A 12,883-nucleotide genomic window follows, 5' to 3' on the forward strand; every position below is an offset into this window, starting at 1 on the left:
ACACACACACACACACATCGCACTGATGGAATCCTTACACATGCATATATAAATGTTGGTTAACCCATTTTACCCCCATCGTTTTCCACCGAATTTTCGAATTGTAACCAAAGTTGTCCAACTGAAATCGGTTTAATGAAGTTTATTGAGAGGGAAAAGCATTCGCATTCGCTTTCGCATTCGACATGGGGATTTTCGATTTTCCGGGACAAAGTGGCGGGTGGAAAATGTTAATTTTAATTCGATTTACCCTGTCAGTTCATCGATTTCTTTCGGGGCTATTTATTTTGGCCTACTTTCGGAGGCGGAAAGGATGGAGAATGAAACACGGCACTTAATTGGTCGGCCGAGTGTCCAGGAGGACCAACCGATTGGCATAGCCTAAATTGTCCACCGATTGACTCGATTGCTTTAATTAAATGATAACCGATTCCAGATTAATTCGACAGCAACAGCTGTTTTTCATTTCATTTTGCATTTGATAACTGACAACATGGGGATAAATATATAAACGAAATATGTGAAAGACTATTTTAAAAGTGGGTCTTAAATATTTTCCCATTTCGGTGAGTATCCTTCCTTGAAGTAAATATCTTAACCATTTCACCTATAACAACTTAATTGCCATTACCTTTATTCATATACATTTTTGCTTAACCGCTTCTCGTGTAATACCTCCCCTTGGCCAACGATAATTTATCCAAATCCAACCCTTGACTGGGAAAAATCCCCACAGTCCCGAAAGCCAAGTGAAATAAATGAGCCAAATTAACTGGTCACTGGCCAAGGGGCCGTGCCACGCCCCTTTGGCGGGTGCAATTCCCATCCCTGGGGTCTTCCGGAGCCTCGATATTAATGCAAAAGTTTAAGTGTTCCAAATGACGCTGATAATGGGGACAGAAGTGGGTGGAGAAATGGGTAGAATGATGGGGGTTCAGCTGAAAAGAAGGACAAGGGCAATTACTGCCGGCGGGGCAGCTTAATATGTAATTTATAATTTTGATTGCGCTGCTGCCAGCGTTGACATCGAAGTCACTGCCCACTGTGCACTTAATCCGGGGAGAAAAATGTGGCCGCCTTATTAATGCTTAAAAATGCGGTGGCCAACTGCAGCCGGCTACCGAGGAGAACAGTGGGGCGAATATGTTAGAGTATTAAATCAAATTAAACAAAATAATTAAACATTTTTTAAGTTAAAATTTATAATATTATAAAACATTATTATGATTTCCTAATATTATTTGCCGTTATTTACAATATTTACAATCTTTTTACAATCTTAATAATTAAATTGAATTACGTTTTTAAATCGTGACTTTTGTCTTAAATTTATAAAAAAGTATAAAATAGTATATAGTATAAAATTAGTTTTTTTTCCAGTTTTAAATTACGTTTTTAGAGCCGTAACTTTCGTTTTAAGAAATTACATTATTTTCACAAATTAATAAGTCGCTTTTATGCTCTTCAAGACTCTTTCAAATTTTCCATTCCATTTCCTATGTTTGCCCAGAAATTTCATGCAGATTGATAAGCGTTTTCTGGGGCCACTGTGAACCCTTCCGCCCACGCCCCTGGCGCCTCTGCCCCGCCCCCTTGAAGTGTTTGCATTAGCTGAATGATGGAGGGGCGAAATGGGCGAAAGGGGGCGTGGTGCGTTAGAAATTAATGGAGCGTAATTTATGAAAATTATACAATTGCCAGCATGGTCACGCCCACATTGCACACACACACACACACACACACGCAGAGATGCATCATAGATAGGAGGGGGTGGTGCTGAGAGGGGGCAAAAAGGTGGTGTTGTTGGGCTGGTTAACTCCCAAAAATTTCATCACGAAAGGCGGAAAGGGGGAAAAGCGGAGCAGAAGAAAATGCCAGCATCTTTTGCTTACTTTGCCAAAAACTTTATATGAAGAAAGTTTGAGTCAAGATGGAGACCAAGAGGAAGGGGCGCGAAGGGGGGTGGAACCAGTGGCGGCAGCAGGTGCAGGGGGGTGGAAACGGGAGGGTGGAAAACCTTTTATTAACAGACATCGTCTATGAAAAGCTTAAAAAACAAAAATTAATTTAAATTACATATTTGCCCACAAAACAATGTCTGCGGGGGGAGGGTTCAGGGGGGTTTTAGGGAGTCAGTGGAGTGCCTAAAAGGGGGAGGGAATTTTTCTAGGTGCTACATCCATGTTGTTGTTGTTGTTGCCACTGCTGTTGTTTGGCAAAGAAAAAACCTCAAATTATACACAAATTTACGATGTTATGTTAAGCTCTCCATTCCTCTCTTTCGCACCCAGTACGTCCTTCTCTCTCTCTCTTTATCAGATGCCATGCCAAAAGCCATAATAACAACAGCGAAATAAAAATACAAAATGTTGAGCAGCGGATAAAAATTGTAATAAAATCCACCAAGTAGCTAAGCGAAACTTGAATGCAGTAGGAAAATAATTGGGAAAACATTGGGGGTGCTGTGAAAATTCAATTTGTAAAAGAATTTTCTGGTTCGAAAGCTGAAATTCATAATCATAACGTTAACCTAATTAAAAACTTAAAAATTAACTTTTTTTCCTAAAATCCGATAACTTAAAATTTCCCTATTAATAGATTATTTAAATTTAACTTATAATAAGTACAAATAACACATAATAAATTTGAAAAAGCAGCCAATTATTTTGAGGGTTGCATTTAAGTCTATCGATCTTTTCGAACCTATCGATCAATCATCCGATTTGCCTGGCATCCAGAGACCCAAACCGATAGACCCATGATATAGGGTGTTTTTGGAACAAAAGCAAAAGCCAAAAAAGTTTTTGTAGCGGAAACACGGAAATGTTTTACATGCACGCGCATAACGAGCGCACCCAGGGGGTGAAAGTGGGCGGTGGAAGAGGGTGGCAGTGGGTGGCAGAGAAAAGAAAGAGCCAGCTGTTGGGGGGAAAAATGAAGAAAGATGAACACGCTTCAGCAGAAAAGTCATGTCACTTGGTGAGCCCCCGCTTTCCCTCATTTTCCCCCTCTTTCTCCTCTGCTTCCCAAGAATTTTCCCGGAAGTATCCCCAAAGTCGCCGCAAAGTATGCAATGGAAAACATCGTTTACGCACCTATTAGTTGCTGTCACAATGTGAGTGCCTTCCACCACCGTCCACCTTTTTTCCTCTTATTTATGTATATACCTTATATGTTGGTATTTTGTGCTAATTAGAGAGATACAAGCTGAATTTCCCGGTGTTTTTCCCACTTTTGCCACCTTTATTTTTTGGCCCCGTGTGGAATATTTGTTCACATTTTTGCCAACGCCACAGAAACCGCACGAACAATAACAAAATACACAACTTTATGACTATTATTTACCCGAATCTAAAACCAGCTGGCGCAGAAGAAGAAGAAGCAAAAGTACAAGGAACATAGGGGGTGGGAGAGGGGGAGGGGGAGGGAATTTCCCAATGGGCCACCGTTAGCCGTGTGTCAGTTAATTAGCTCATAAAATATGCAGAATGGCGAACAATTCGCACCTTTAGACCCGAACGAGCTTCAAAGGCTGTAGGCTAGAAAGGGGGGTCGAAAGGGGGAAGGGGCGCAGGTGTAAATGGGTGTAACCAAATGAAATAATTGAGTGCCACAGCAGCAACAAAAGGAATTTTTGGTTAAGCAAGCTGTCACGAAGGCCAGACAAAATAAATATGATCTTATAAAACATATAAAAATTAAAGAAATTTTTCCATTTTCATTCAGGTTATTTAAGCAATTCAATTAAACAGAATAAATAATTTTCCATTATTTTGGAAAAACGTGTTTTAAATCCAAACAACTCTAATGGGGGTCAAATCCCCGCCACTCGGGTTAAAAATGTAAGGAAAATGGGTATTCAACAAGTAAGCAACACAAACAGAATATATTTAAGTAATTTGCATTTTTTTTTAATAAAATATATTAAAATATAGTTTTTATAAAATAATTGTCGACCCTTTAATTTTAAGCGGATTTCCTTGAGGCAGCCAAGAAATTTTCCGAGCACACTGTCCAAATTTGTGAATTTGTTTCCAGGAAAACAAAAGGCGACATTGCCGTGTCCCTGGTTGATGTTGCTGTTGTTCATGTTGCTCAAGTTGCTGCTGTTGCTGTTGTTGCTGTTGGTCATGTATGGCAGATGAGCGTTTGCGAAGTTTATGAACTTTGTAATTACACACTTTATTAATTTATGCGCTGCGGGGCGCGAAAGGCACAAACTTCCTAGCAAAGGAATAATGGCGTAGAAAAGCACGGAGTAAAAAAAGGGACGTGTTAATGCTTTATGAGCCAAAGAATGAGACACCAAAATGATGAAAACTCCAGTTCCTGCGGAAAAAATAAAAATCCCTCATCAAGCGTCTTGACTTTTCAACCTTTCCCCTTGAGTTGCTTCATTTCTTGGGCACAAAATGCGGAAGCATCACGAATTACACTAGCCAACATGGACTGCAGTTTAGCGAGCTAAGGGATTTCTTTTTAATATATATTTTAGCATGGCTCAAAGACAACTTTTTTAATAAAATCCATTTTTTTTCAAAACTTCGCAGGTCAAGCCTTGTAGGCCAGTGTTATATTAGCTTTAGTGGCTTTGGAATTCGAAATGGGAATGTTTTGAAATTTTAATTTGCGAACGTGACTGACCAGTTGGCTGGGCAAAAAAAGAGTCCAAAAAAAGGAAAAACAATGGGGGAAAAAGGAAAAATTTCAGATGCCGTGGGCCAAAGTAAAAGTTATGTCGCAAAAATGCAGTGCATAAATTCAAGTCGAAACTTCTGGCTAAATTTGTAGTAGAATCGATGATGCTGTCAGCAGTCGTGAATCATAAAACCCAGGCGGAATCCGCTTTTCTTTTCGATTTTTTCACTTTTCCCATCCGTGGGTTGCACTTGCAGCTATTAGAGTGCCTTAAGTTTGGAAAGTTTTCCCCTGGATTTTTTTCCCTGCATAAGTCATAAGCCGAAAAGGTCCAAAAGAGGTGACCTATGGTCGAAAAGGGCGCAGTGACAGCCCAACGTTGCGTATGTGTAATCTGGGGGGTGGAAAGCGAACATTACTCATACGCAGCGTGGGCAGCGACATTTTGCCCATCATGTTTTTTGGCAGCTTTGCACTTTAATTAAATTGTAAATATTTTATTTCGCATGGCCGGGGACAGAATATGAAAATCAAATCAATTTCCATTTGAATTTGTGCATTACAATTTTGCTGGCAGTTTTCGCGTGCGCTTGAATGCGCTGCCAAATTAAATTTAATGGCCACTAGACACTAGAAACAGCATTTATATGCTAATTCGTTTTTGTTTCTTTCGGGATGGCTGTCAAAGAAAGACCTGTAAATTATTTATTATCTAATTATTTTATCTGATATTTTGGTATTTATAAAATGAAAGGAGATCAAACTGCACAGAAAACAGAAAAAACCTCAGAGTTGCAAGCGCAGTAATTAACTTTCTTCGACCTTGGCCATCGACCAACCATCTTTGCCAGCAATCTCTTCCGCTTTTCTGGCTCTCCCCCGTTTTCCCGACTTTTCCGACTTTCCCGACTGCTCTTCAGCTGGGTAATTGAGTCCGTTTGTGGAATCCTGTGGCAGTCGCATCCTCAACCGACCGAATGTCAGTCAATCGCTGTCGAATGTCAATGCAAACAGAAATTTAAATGCGTCAGCAAATGGCAGACAAAAGGGTGAGGAAAGCAAGGGGTGGGAAGTGGCAAGGTGGGTGGAAAGTGTGGAAAAGTGGGCGGCCAAGTGCCACTGACATGTCACTCTAGTAGCGACAGCAACAGCAGCAACAATTCGTTGTCAAACAACAAAAGTGACAAAATAAATTAAATTGACTTGCCTTTGTCCGACTGTCGTCCCCTCCTCGCTTTTCCCCCGCTTTTCCTCCGCTTTTCCCATTGTCTAAGTGTGCGTGCCTGCGGTGGAAAAGCGGCTGCGCTTTTCCATAGTTTTTCCTTACGCCTCGAATCTTCTGTTCTTTTTTCTTCTTTTTTTTTTTGGTCTATGCCCGCACACACACACGCAACACAATGAAATGAGACAATTGAGCATGCGATGGTATATGGTATATTGGTGTGTTTGTGGGTGTGGGTGTGGAAAAGGGAAAAGCGGGAAAGCGGGAAAGGGGGCCGGATGAAGACATCAGCATAGTCAAACGTCAGGACAGGGCAACTCAAGCGGCACGTACTCTCGACTGTCAGAGGCACGACTTCGACTTCTTCGACTTCTCGACTTCAACTCATTTGAACCTTGACTGACTGAATATCCCGACTAACAGCCAGTGAACTAAATTAAAAGCAGTAACTAAGCCCCAGTCCCCAGCCTAGTTTGCTAGTCATTATCCAGCCTCGATATATAAATATGTATACTTTTATATTTGTTTAACATATTTTATTTTATTAAATAGTTAAAGCATTTGTACATTTTGCGTGGAATATTTTTTACGGTATTATTTTAACATTGCCTTGTAAATGACTTACGGAATTTCCAGTAACTTAATTTACCGGCTCTTAATTCACAAAAAAAGTTCTAAATTTACTTGATGTATGTACTTACTTTTGTATATATTTAGAACTACAACCTTTTCTTAACTTCCTTCTATTAAAAAAAAAACTTGAAAGCTTTTAAGTGCCTCTATAAGTCTTTAAATGGTGTTTTTTTTACGAAAAATTGGAAAAAATATAAATTTAAAAAATATAAAAATATAAAGTACGCTACGATCTCAACGAGGCATTAAATATTTGGAACTCGACTAAAAAGCTGATGCAATACTCGTACGGTAATAAATACACACAAAAAAATTGTGTATCTTGCAAAAGCAGCAGCAGCAACAATCTCAGCAGGTGGCGAATGTTGCAAAAGCTCATGTTGCTGCTGACTTGTTTGCAATTGTTGGCAACACCCGACATTTATGGCTACAACAACAACAGAAGCAGCAACAACATGGCCATGTAGCAAGACAATAGATAATGATGACGCGTCAGCTTTTGTCATGCGACAATAAGGACAGCAAAAACAACAACAACAACAAAGCTAAGAAGCTAGATTCAGAAAAGGAACAGGATGAAGAACAAGAAGAAGACAAACGGGGTGGATGCGACAGCAACAACAATCACATGAAGCCACTCGATGTCATTCGTTTGTACATTTGTATACCTGGAAAAGTATATTATATTGTCGGTTGTCAGTGGTAAAAACATGAACGCTTGAATCTTTCATCTCACTCACACATTTTCTTGTGTCTCGCTCTAGCAAAACTACAATGGATCCAAATAATTTAACCTTAAAATTATAGAACATTTTTTTTAATTTGTATTTTTATTTTTTAAATATAAATAAATGAAAATAAAACAAGAGGGAACGTTATAGTCGGATGCCCCGACTATCAGATACCCGTTACTCAGGTAAAGGGAGTGCGAGGGAGATGGAGATAGAGATAGAAAACGTTGATCACGCATAACTTTTTAACGAATGGTCCGATTTGAAAAATTTCTTCTACATTTCGATAGGTATTGATAAACACAATAAAACTGCATTTTTATACCCGTTACTCGTAGAGTAAAAGGGTATACTAGATTCGTGCAAAAGTATGTAACAGGTAGAAGGAAGCGTTTCCGACCCTATAAACTATATATATTCTTGATCAGGATCACTAGCCGAGTCGATCTAGCCATGTCCGTCTGTCCGTCTGTCTGTCCGTCTGTCCGTCTGTCTGTCTGTATGAACGCTGAGATCTCGGAAACTATAAAAGCTAGAAGATTGACATTTTGCATGCAGATTCTTGGAGTTCCTACGCAGCGCAAGTTTGTTTCAAAAGGGTGCCACGCCCCCTCTAACGCCCACAATCGCTTATATACGATTTTAAAAATTTCAATATTTCGGAAAAGTAAAAATGCAGTTTTATGGTGTTTATCAATACATATCAAAATGTAGAAAAAATTTTTTAAATCGGACCATTCGTTAAAAAGTTACGGCGGATCAAAGTTTTTCTCCATCTCCTTCGCACTTCCTTTAGCAGAGTAACGGGTATCTGATAGTCGGGGCACCCGACTATAGCGTTCTCTCTTGTTACTTTTCCAAAATATTAAAATTTTTAAAATCGTATATAAGCGATGGTGGGCGTTAGAGGGGGCGTGGCACCATTTTGAAACAAACTTGCGCTGCGTAGGAATTCCTAGAATCTGCATGCAAAATGCCAATCTTCTAGCTTCTATAGTTTCCGAGATCTCAGCGTTCATACGGACAGACGGACAGACAGACAGACAGACAGACAGACAGACAGACAGACAGACAGACAGACGGACAGACGGACAGACGGACATGGCTAGATCGACTCGGCTAGTGATCCTGATCAAGAATATATATACTTTATGGCGTCGGAAACGCTTCCTTCTACCTGTTACATACTTTTGCACGAATACAATATACCCTTTTACTCTACGAGTAACGGGTATAAATACATCAAACAATAAAAAATTAATAATACCATTGGGAAGGGTATAAAATCGGGTTTGATTCAGGAACCTTTATTCGCATGCAGGTTTTCGTCTGCAGTCCTTTTTATGCAAATCATCTGCAGAAAGTCGCAGTAAAGTAACGGAAAAACTATCACAGACAAACAGTTGCGAACATTTTGGTCCAAGGCGGCCAACAATTTTGGCAATACTGATCTGCGGAAACGGGGATGAAATGTCGTTTTATCTTTTTCGATAATTTCACACTTTAAAATTTGTTGTCAGTACTTTTATTGAAAACAAATCCCCAAATCATTGAAATCACCAATCATATATGACCTCTTTAAATGCAAGTCACATTTTTAGAAACCCCAACATGCAAATGGGAATTGTTGCTTTTAGCGAAATAAATCGCACACTCTTAAAATTATTTAAAGGTTTCAATGAATTAATTTTCGATACAAAAAGTTCGTGTCCATATTTCACAACACATTTTATATTTTCTATTACTTTTTATTAAATCCAGCAACAAAGCTGTAAATTGCTTAAACTGTTCAATTGTTTATTATATTTTACGTACCAAAGTTAATCCCAGACATCAATTTAATAAACGCATATGCAGAAGCTTTGTTAATCAAACAAAGCCTCTTTCATAATTTTTCGTAATCTGCTTATACTTGTTTAGTTTGCAGCACTTGACTCTTGTTCAGCTTAATGTTATATAAAAGAATTAAATAGCCTTTTATATTTAATCGAATTATAGATAAGCCTTAAACGTCAATTATATTTAATTATTTGATGTGTAAACTTGGCTGCATACAAATGTATTTAATAGAAAAAGTGGAAAATTATGCAAGCCGCCAGCAAAAAAGATAACTTTGATGAAAGTCCACATTTTTGCAATTTTTAACTGCAAAATAAATAGCTGGAAAATGGCAAGCTGTGATGGCGCTGCCAGCGAACAAAAATTCCCCTCTATTTATTTTTCACTTTTCTGGATTTTTTGACACATTTTTGCGGATCTTGAGGGAAAAGCAAACTCGACTTTTCTGTTGACGCTCCATTTTCGAAACTTCATTTGCACCTAATGCAGTGGCATTTTAGCCTCGCCCGATGTGCTTCATAATAATTTCAAGAACTAACCGCTGCCACGCCCCCCGCCCCGCCCCCTTTACTTTGCCCAGATTTCCCGAGCTGTGTGCTTATTTCACTTGGCAGCTGCAGCTGCAGAACTTCAAGTTGAACGCCTCGCTGCCATTGTCATTGCCAGAGATTTTCCACTGTCTTCGTATGGGTGTTAGTCCATGTGCATGTATATGTCACTGTCTCCGTCTCCGTCTGTGTGAGTGTGAGTGTCTAGCTAACTGACAACAGCAACATCAACTGCACAACAGCAACATCAACTGCACAGCAGCAACATCGCTCCGAACGGCAGCAACTATTCGCACTGTGTGTGCTGCACATTTATTTGCTCTTGTGTCAGTTTCGGTTACGTAAGTAAATTAATTAATTTTCAATTGCTTTAAATAAACAAACAGCTTGCCAAAAGCAAACAACTTTGAGCAACAACAGCCTCACGGACGTCATCAAACATAATGAACAAGCGTTCCTGTTCCTTTTGTTTGAGCAACTGGAAGAGATGGAGGACGGGGGATTGGATTGGTCAGGCTGAGATTACGATGGCGTTAAGGATTGCAATTACTGGAGGTACTGGAAAAAATAACTCAAAATATAAAGTTATAATATGATTACCATACCTAATATTAACAAAATTCTAATTTATTCTCTAATATAATTATATAGTGTAAGAATAGGTGGTGTATGAATATTCAGAGATAATATAGTGATGATAAACAATTTCTAATCTCTACAGACACAAAAAAAACCAAAATTTACGCATGGTAAATCTCTGGTACTTACACGCATATCGTTTGTACCATGTAATGCTGGTAAAATTGATATAAAATTATTTTATTTTTCCGATTTCTCTCTCTAGGAGATTCTCTGACTTCGAAAAAGAGAACAATAAGCAATATGACGAAATAAAATTCGTGAGTGGGAATAATTGATATGCCGCATATTAAGACAAAATTGATACCGTTTCATATCAAGGTTTTCTTGGGTGTATTCATCATAATTTATTTTAATAAAAATATATATATACAACAACTTTTTTCTAGCAAACCTTTCTAAATCTAGCCTGCGAAAACTCATAGATTTTTTACAGTGCATTAGCCGCACTTTAAGCGGCGATTAATTGAAAAGCGAAATCTTACCCATTTCCCCGCTGGCATTTGCACACATTTTTAGTGAAAATCCCTCTTTTGGAAAACTTGAGCCATGTTGTGCCAGTACAGTAAACACTCGAGCCGGGCGACGAGAGCACCGGCGAAAGTTTGAGGGCAAACAAGAAAAATGATTCCACTTGTTCCATCTTGTTTGGCTTTGCCGGGCAACTTTCGGTTTTCCAAGGGGGAACTTTAAAGTGCCCAACGATGGGCGAAAGTTTGGGCCATCGATATTGTCAAGGGGATCCGAAAGGATTTCCCCGGAAAATCCCACTGGCCATAATGGCCCATAATATATTGTTCATCCGAATTCTTCAGTGCTTCCCATGTGTATTTTTTTTTTGGACAAAAGGACAAGGGGCAATTAGTACACTCAAAAAAAAATTTTAGAAAATCGCCTATGGATTTGCTTTACTGGCGATTTTTTTCTATATTTCTGGAATATTTCTTGAATTTAATGAATTTTGATTAATTGGAAGAAAATTTTCTTTACCAGTAGAAAATTTTTTTATTTTAAAGAAAAAAATCGCCAGTGAAGCAAATCCATAGGCGATTTTCTAAAATTCAGGGCGATTCATTTTCTGAGTGTAGGTCGGCTCAAAAGTTCTTCTTCGTCTTGCTTCTTGCCGAAATCACTCATACGCAACGTGGACCAAAATCGAAAGAAAATTGTGTTTAATTAGCAAATAAAGCGTGAACCGTTCTCTTCGGAAAGCTTGTGGTAAGTAAGCTTTTCACCACAGCGTAGATTTGAGGCGCAGGCGCTCTTCTGCGGAAAATTCCCTTAAATTCTCTTAGAAAACAGATGCCCCATGAAGTCCAAAGACGAGCCAAGCTGTTTTTCCCATTTTAATGGCGGCTCCTTCGCCTTTTGTTGCAAATGCAGATTTTCCGATGCGGGTAGGTGGAGGTGGGGGAGGTGTGGAAAATCCAGGGGGCGGGGTGGGGTGGCTTGTGGAAAACACACGGGGAGCGGCCGGCTGAAAGCAGCTAAATTGCAAGTGGGTCACTGGGCCAACAATCAACAAAAAACAGTCAACACGCACCGCATTGCAATGAAGACTTCCTGCCGCTCTGACGTCATCATTACGCCCGACTCCCCGAGACGCCGACATAACCTCACTTAAGTTAACGACGGGCGAGCGCAGGCGTGACGCCATCAACGGCAAGCCGTACCAAACCTAACAAAAGATTAACCGAACTAAAAAAAAACTATATTGTAATGTTTTCAAAACTATTAAGTATCAAAAAAAGTATTATTAAAATCCCACATACAATTTTGAAATATTAATGTGTGAATTCGCAAAAAAAAGAAGTGCAGTTTAAAATTATTATTTTCAGATGGCATGCATTTAAATATTTATAATATGTAACTCACATTTTAAAAGGATACAAAGTAGCTACATATTTTTATAAGAAATATTCTTAATAATTCTTTGGCTATCGATATTATCGATACCATCGAAAATTAAAGAAATAAAACGTCAAATTAAATAATTAAAGAAAAACTCAAAACAACTTTTCAAACAAATTGCATTTATTTTTATTTATTTATTTTAAGTTTTCAATTAAATTAACATTAAGTGAAGCAAGTTGGAAATTTTTTAACTTGTTTGCAAACCTTTTTAGATGGCAATTATTGAGCCGGACATGCCCATTAACTCGGAGCTCCTCAAATGAACTCCACGCCAGGCCAGTGGTGTTCCACTTTTCTCACTCAGTGTGCACACTTTCCGGCCCACCACCCCCAGGCCGCCCACTTTTCCGTCAGGAGCAGACAAGGACATCAAGTTGTCCTGTCGCGGCCAGCGAAAGGCAGCAACAAATTTTAAAAGTTGCGTCTGCAATTTTGTTCTGCTCTTATTTTATTATGTTTTTTTGCTGTTTTTCTTTTTTTTCTGTAGCATGCAGAGCGACAAACTTTGTTTTGTTATTGTTGCCGCATCCTCGACGTCGTTGTTGTTTTTTTTTTGTTTTTGTTCTTGTTTTTTGTTTTTGTTCTCGGGCTCTTGTTTTTATTGTTGATGGCATAATAAGAGTGCAGATTTTTTGTATTATTAAGTTGAAGTTGCACGCAGTTTGTGGCCATCGCAGCCAGAAGCAAAAACAAGAACAGGAAGGAGTCCCCGGAGAAGA

Source organism: Drosophila takahashii, chromosome X (assembly GCF_030179915.1).
Source record: "Drosophila takahashii strain IR98-3 E-12201 chromosome X, DtakHiC1v2, whole genome shotgun sequence".
Taxonomy (NCBI): Eukaryota; Metazoa; Arthropoda; class Insecta; order Diptera; family Drosophilidae; genus Drosophila; species Drosophila takahashii.